We start from the raw sequence: 8265 nt of genomic DNA, 5'->3' as shown, positions 1-8265 counted from the left end.
GTGAAACAAAGAATAGATTTAAATCAATTAATTGCTCATGTTTCTGGCATGCTCACTGAATAAACACCGAACAGATGCTTAGAGATAATCAGATAAAGGTCCTAAGGCTAATTAAATCGAGAATAAATTATAGTTATATAAGATTATAGTGTCTTCAGCCATTAATATGGCCACACTCTGGAATTCTGTACCACTTGAACTAAGGTCTTCTAATCTAAAACACATCTCTTGCCACAAGCCTTTTGCTAGTTTTAAAGTGTGTTCATCAGTATGCACTTATCAATTTTATATGTTCATATTAATACAGTATGTATGTTTGTCATGGTTGATCTTTGGTCTGTGCCTGTCATATGAAATGTGCTATATATACAGTACATTTGACTTTTGATGTGAATTGGCATTGTTTGAAACTAGCTGGTGTCACTTAGGGGGAATTTCTTTTAGAGGTGCTCCGATCAGGTTTTTTGGACCCACCACCAACTGTTTTTCTCACAATCGTCTGATACTGATCTTGTGTGTAAGGGGAACATTTTTATATTTCCTAGATTATATTTATTATATGTCAAAATCCACGTGAAAACTGTTCCTGTGTGTGGGGAGGAAGGAAGAATGTTTAGGCCTGTCACAAAGATGAAAAACGATATTAAACTATATATCTGATTGGCCTTTATACTACTGGTATAAATTGCCGATCACCGATCGAGTCATTTGGAGTGAATATTGGCCGATCACCGACCGGTGGCCGATCAATCGGAGCACCACTACTTTCTTTGTACTATTTATTCAGTTATAGTGAACACCTGGCCGATAAAGGGTTACATTTATAACAGCTGAATATATAGAAATATTACAAATACTCTCACATTAGTGCAGTGTTATTTTGTTCCACAGGATGGTGATCTAACCATAAGGGATCCTTTTCTGGTCCAGGGCCCAACCATCTTACATGAAAACACACACACACACGCACGCACGCACGCACGCACGCATGCACGCACGCATACACATACACATACACATACACATACACATACAAACACACACACACTGGGATACGTTTATGAAAGGCATTTTGTAGCAATGAAGTTTCAAGATGGTCTTCCACTAAAGTAAACTAATGCACTCCTAGGACCTGTTGTAAATAAACTGATGCACTGTGTACATATATATACAAGAACAAATCATCATGATGCTATTCAGCATGTATAACAATGAGTTTCTTGGCCATCTGCGGAGACTGCTGCGTAACACAGGGCATTTGTAGAGCCTGGTCTGGGATTGGTGTGGTGATCAAGTTGCCATATTGGGGAGATCAACAGGCATCGGCTATCATGATTGGCCAACCCAACCCCATCGGCTTCAAAGACTGGCCAAGCTTCCTGCTACGTTTATGTCGCTGTACCTATATAACTGGTGACATGCACAACGGGACTAAAAGTCTTGTACAGAAGAACGCAACGAGTCATTTCAGTCCACACTTGCTCTTGTGCGAAATGTTACGCTGGACGGTGCATCTGGAGAGAGTACCATCAGCACTTACTTACCAGAACATGATAACTGCTAATGTGGCAGTGGGGCAGAACATGTACGCCTTCGGAGGGTACTGTACCGGGGTTTCAAGGATTTCAAGTGTCTATATGGGACAGATTGATGTGCACGTCTTGAACACAGTATCTCTGCACTGGACGAAGTTGCCCCCAGTGACAACCGAAAGAGGGGAACCTCTCCTTGAGGTCCCCTCCAAGCGCTATGGACACACAGCTGTGCTGATAGAAGACATCATCTACATCTGGGGGGGATTTACTTACACATGGAAATACTGCAAAGTACTTTATGCATTTGATGTTGACCTCCACAGATGGTTCAAGCCCAAGATTTCTGGGACTGTTCCAGGGTCGAGGCGCTACCACTCGGCATGTGTTTTAGGAAAAGTTATGTACGTATTTGGAGGATGCATCTTGGATAACGATGAAGGATTCAGAAATTACAATGACCTCTACAAGTTGGACACAACAACGTCAACAATGGTCTGGACATTACTTAACACCAGAGGCACTCCAGCACCTGCTATACATAAACACTCTGCCACCGTCATCGGGACAAAGATCTTTGTATTCGGAGGCCAAACAGGCCACATCTACCACAACAACGCCATCTATGTGTTCGACACAGAGATCAACTTCTGGCTGAACACACATTCTGCACAGATCCTTCCGGAGGTATGTGACCGCCATACAGCCTTTTCCTACAATGAAGAGCTATACATATTTGGTGGCGACGACATTTTTCAGCCACGGACCTTCAAATACCTGTGGAAATTCAATCCAGACACCTTCTCTTGGAAGAAAGTTGAACCCAAGGGGAAAGGCCCGTCGTGTTCATGGATGTCTAGGATGTGCTCTTGCATGGTTGGAGATCATATCATTCTCTTTGGAGGATACAAACCTGATGATCTTTACATCTTAGACTTAAGTCCTAGTCTGAAGACGTTATGCAAGTTAGCAGTTATTTTGTATGGTCTGGAACAGCTGGGACTCCCACACGACATCAGGTGGGAACTTGCAGCCATAGCAGCACAGAATGTCTAACATAGCCCACTAAAAAGAAAAAAGCCGACCATGGCAGAGAACCATTTAAATGAACTGTATTTACATAGCGCTTCTTGGCACCTGACCACTCAAATGCGCTTTACAATGAATTAGGAATCTCACCCCCCTTCACACACACTGATAGCGGAGGCAACCATGCAAGGAGGAGCCGGGGATTGAACCGGGAACTTTCCACTTCCCAGGTGGGCCGCTTTACCTCCTGAGGTAACTGCTGCCCCTAGTTACAGAAACTTGAACAGACAGAGAAAGACGTGGAGATCGCAGCCCTTAAAACACTGAATTTAGATGAGAAATATAGCAGAGCACATAGTCAGTGATACTTGCCAGGAACTAAGCCAGAATATTACAAGAGAATAGAGGCTGCCTGTACCAAGACAGTCCAAAGAGAATTCACTTTTAGGTTGAAAAGTTAAAGATCACAATCAAGCTGTAGGTCTAAATGACACAATCAGTGGTCCACTCTAAATGACACAATCAGTTATATATCAGGGGCGAAGAGAAGCAGAACTAGGATGTTGGTGTGGGAAGGGCTATTTTCACCCTGAGGTGCATTTCATTCTTTTTGTAATTTTTTTTGTAACATTCTGTGCCACCGTAACCTCCTGACACCCTTAGGATTTGCCTAGATTGCCTATACCAGCCACTGACTTTGTCACCTATGTCACAACATCTTCTCGAGTTCTACCCTCAATTTCCAGTAAGGGTAGAGCTGTCAAAGTACAGTTTCAAAGAATAAAGCTTAATTTATACTCGGTAGAACTCGGTAACTGTCAAGATCTGTTTAGTTCAGTTCTGGGTATACTCAGCGGGTCAGCTCTCTGAGCCAGATGTTATTGCATACTGCAGAGAACAGTATGCATGAGGCAGAAAACATACTTTTTTGCCAAATGTATTTGCGTTTGAGAGTGCTAATTTGTTTAATCGGTTTTCTTTTTTAGACCCTGCCTGCTACTGCTGTTTTGTACTGTTGATTATTAGTTATTTTATTTCTGTTCTATTTTTGTCGGAATTATTTAGCACTCAGTATTAGGTGGTCTCTGTTTATTTTTGTTACTATGCCAGCCCTTCGTGGTGTTTACTGCCTTCCCCCAGTAAGTTGACAAAATGTATTTACTGTAGCCGCCACATGCCGCTAATGTGAGTTTAACCTGTGAGTGCTACAGACTGGTAGCTGCGTGGCCGCCTGGACGGAGAGAGTCACTATAGCTTGTTTTCGCATGTCGAAAGCGAAAACAGACGATCTGTGAGCTCGTATCTGTCATTTCTGCTAAATGATTGATAGTTAGGAACCAAAATGACCTTTTGTGAGGGGTGCTAGCTTTCCGAAATTACATCATCGGCCAGCCAAGTCTATGGACCTTTTAATGTTTACCGAGAGCCTTAATTAGTGGGACAGGAAATTTATAATATTTATTGTCACGTGGGGCGTCGGCGCCCGAATAATATATTTGCATTGGGCCACAGTGCCCATAGAGGCCTCATGCGCCCCTCACTTCACACGAGTGTGTCCCAGCGACTGGTCTATGGGCACTGTTGCCCAATGCAATTGGGGTCCTTGACAATAAACAGGGTCAGAATCGTGTGTGTGTGTGTGTGTGTGTGTGTGTGTGTGTGTGTGTGTGTGTGTGTGTGTGTGTGTGTGTGTGTGTGTGTGTGTGTGTGTGTGTGTGTGTGTGTGTGTGTGTGTGTGTGTGTGTGTGTGTGTGTGTGTGTGTGTGTGTGTGTGTGTGTCATAATAGCTGGGTGAATATTAACCACTTTGTCTTAAACCGTATATTTGGGGCTCAATACTTGGTCCACTCTTTTCTACACCAAATCTTATTGCCGAAAATTGCCATCGCAACATCGAGTTTGTAGATCTACTCTTTTCGCCAAATATTCACCCCAGGTTTCACATATAGTGTAAACTATGATTTTAAAATCTAACCCAGGCAACAGTTTGCCTAATGTTGCTCAAGAACTTGACACTCAACACTGGTATGTTGTTGAATCCCTTTGCATGGATTTAATTTAACAGCCTCTGTGATTTCGGGATGGAAATGGTCCATATACTGTAGGCATCAATATAGGCATCAATAATCATATCACAAGTTAAACAGGTTCACTTGAATTTAAATGGTTTCTAAGGACTGCATAGCAAGTGCAGTCTATCATAGCTTTTAACTGCTGCCTGCTGACTCAGTATCGATTAGTTTTCTGTTTCTCTTAACCCTGGTGACACTATTTTGGGCATATCATAGATAAAAAGGTTTAACATCTGTGGAAATCTTGGAAAATAGTAGTACAACAAAGTATGTAGGGCCCAAGTGATTAGAAATCCATGGATGTGAGCACTTGAATTAAATGCATGAATGCACACACACACACACACACACACACACACACACACACACACACACACACACACACACACACACACACTAATCTGTTCTTTAGAGAGCTGTGTCAGTTTCAGGTCAGTGGATACACACCATCCCACCACCAACTCGCTACCAGGTGATCCACATCAGGTGCTCATCTAACGCTTTACAGTATGTCTGAACGAACACACACACATGTCAAGTCAGCATGGGGTCATTATTCTCAGACTACCACACATCCTTCAAGGCAGTTCAAGCGGCTATAATATAGCCACAGTATTACTGAGAGAAGAAAAGAGTCAGTTTACTTTTTTTAAATCTGTTTGATTCTATTGACAAGCAAAGTTTGGGGGGAATGTTTAGTCAAACTCTTGCACTGGAACTTTAATAATCCTTTAAATTGTTTAAAAAAATTAACCCACTGTCCTTCCTGAAGGATCTTTCTACATGATACCTGAGCATTTTATGCATTATATTTAACCTTTTTTTCTTAAATATATTGTATATTATTTACCGTACCTAAGGAGATCACAGAAGTGGATGTGGTCTCATTAGTGCTTCTGTGGGTTTGGGTCTGGTCACTTGGCTTCAGCTCCAACTCGGCCTCTTTATGCCATTTTCTCCCTTGATCTGCATTTGTTCCACTGGTGACTACAGTGTCAATCAAACAGCTCCCAGCTGCCTGCTGAGAGACACCACTGTCCACTGCTAACCCCTTCTGTCCCACTTTGCTTGGTTCATTAGTCACAGCTGGAGACGAGCAGTTGTAGCCGGGCTCACGGTTGGACTGACAGGAAGACAGAGGAGACGGGATGGGGGATATGCTATTGAAGCTGTTCAATGTCCTCGGAGACCCATCTAGGATTGCAAAGGTCATGGGTGAGTTGTCCAGCGTACCCAAGAGACTGGAGGGACAGTCATTTATTTGCACTCTCAATGGCTTGGGGCTCAAATTGCAGCCAGCATAGCTGGATGAAGGACTTGATAACTGATTCTGTGGCCTCCATGGTGACGCGGAGTTCCACTGGCCACTGCGTATCATAGTTTCTGTGAGAGGTTCTCTGTCTGCCTTCACAGGCTCGCAGTCTTTGTTGGTCCACCGCTGGCACTCCATCCTTAGGGCTGTAGTCAGGCTCTTGCTCAGAGCTTCACCCAGAGCGCCGAGCTCCTCGTTTGCTAGAGACTCATCCTGCCCGGACGCTATACCTTCCTCCTGGATCGTCTCGGTTTGAGACGTGCGAAGCAGCTGGGAACAAAGTTCAGCTTGCCGTTCATATTGAAGTTTTGGCTGGTGCTGCTCCCGAGCATCCTCCTCACACACACATCTGTCTGGTGCAGGAGTCAACGGGTGACCTGTGTTGTTACCAATCCAGTCGGTGCTGGTGGCCAGGCTTACCCTGTGTTGGATTCCATCCACGTCCTCAATCTTCCCCATTACTCCACATGTGTTCCTTTTCTCATCATATGATGCACAACCTTCCTGCTGAGCTGGGCTTGGGGTGTGGGAACCAGTCTCCCCATGCACAGACTGTCTGTTACCGCTTAGAAACTCATAATCCCCCTGGCTGGGGTGAGAATAGCATGTTGTGAAGAAGTCATTGTCATACTCTGAGATGTCTGTGTCTGATTCAACGAAGCTAGGCTCTTCTCTTGCAGCAGCAGTATTCTCTTCAGAGCAACGGGGGTTGCAGATTATCTGGCTGGTGGATTCAGTATTTGTTGCAGGGGGGTGACACATCATCTGCACTCCCAGAGTTGGGGTTGTAAGTGTGGATTCCTTCTCCCCATCTCCGAACATGCAAGCAGGATATTTCTCCCCTCTGGCTTTCCCTGTGACCATCCTTCTTCTGGGTATAGGTGTGGCGATGGCTGGCCTCTGCTCCATTATATCCCACTCCTGGTGCTGGGTATCCACTGGGGAAGCACTCATCATCCACAGCTTCTTCAGTCTCCTTCTGCTTGGTCCTACCCGTGGGGTCACAGGGGATGGCTTGAGAGTGTGCTGGAGGGTGCTTGTACAGCCAAAATTCTCCATACTTCTCATTCTTTTGCTGGGTGTGTGAAGGCTGGGAGATCTGGCCGAAATATCCTTGTTATCCGAATAACCCTGGGTATACTTAGTCTTTATGCCCTGATGATTGCCCATGGCCATGAAATCCTTGCAGTTCAAGTGCAGAGATATCAATTCTATCAGACAGCGGAGCTGCTCAGAATAACAATCCATTGCAGTGGGGTGCTCTTTAAAGTGCTCGATTCCTAATTGATCTGCTTGACTGCTCTGCACTGTCTCGGCTGGTACCTCCTCTCTGGCGTCAGAGGTTAGCGTTGGTCTGTGCTTGAGAGGGGCCTGGTAGGGGGAAGCATGTACTGTAGGGATGAACTCATAGAGCTCTTCTGTTAGATATAGGAATGTAGAGACGCAACACAGTGAGTGCCCTCCATGACTTTATGGTTAGTAGTATTGTTTAAATGTGTCATAAAAGATTAAAAAGATATTCACCAAAATAAAAATCGCCAATATTCTTCCACAAAGATAACCTGCACCTAATATAATGATAATATCGCTAAATTAATATGTATGAAGTGCCACAGTCCTACATTCTGTGGTCAAAAACAACAATTGCCACCGACATGACATATGCATGAACATGACATGAAGTAGAGGTAATATGGGCTTTAGAGTTTTTTCCATAACCTTTATTAACCAGAACCATCTGCACATGTAAATTTGCGTCCTCACCTTCGTCTTCTGTTTGTGTTTACACAAACACTCAAAGGTGGACATAGGAGGGGCTAGCGCCCCTCAAAAAAACAACAACACTATTTTATATTTCTACTATTTCATGTATAGGCTACCTATAGTATACATGTGGGTTTGTTTTTTTACCGTGTGAAAACCATCTACCAAACTAGATATTGATAATGCTACACTAGTTTTTGGATAATCAGTGAAGACAAAATAAAATGCAATTATAAAATTCAGGTAGTCTACCAACCCCTTTAAAATTTGGAAACTATAATGGAAAGACATAATAAGCTAGTAAGTCCACTAGATGTCAGCAATGGCTGTGGCAGCATGCATCTGTTGCCACTTTTCCCCCAGAACCAATTATAATAGTTGAGTGCTGGAAATTCTGGTCTTAAACTCTGGTCATTCATTCAATTTATTCATTGAATGTAGGGCAGGCCTATCTATTATCCCAGCGACATATAGCCAGTACATTGTACAAGTTACAACTGAACATAGCCAGTCAGTACAACTATTTTCCATAGCCAACCTCATTCCCACACGTATA

The sequence above is a fragment of the Electrona antarctica genome (assembly GCF_951216825.1).
Source record: "Electrona antarctica genome assembly, chromosome: 17".
In the NCBI taxonomy this organism is placed as follows: domain Eukaryota; kingdom Metazoa; phylum Chordata; class Actinopteri; order Myctophiformes; family Myctophidae; genus Electrona; species Electrona antarctica.
This window is presented reverse-complemented; position numbering follows the sequence as displayed.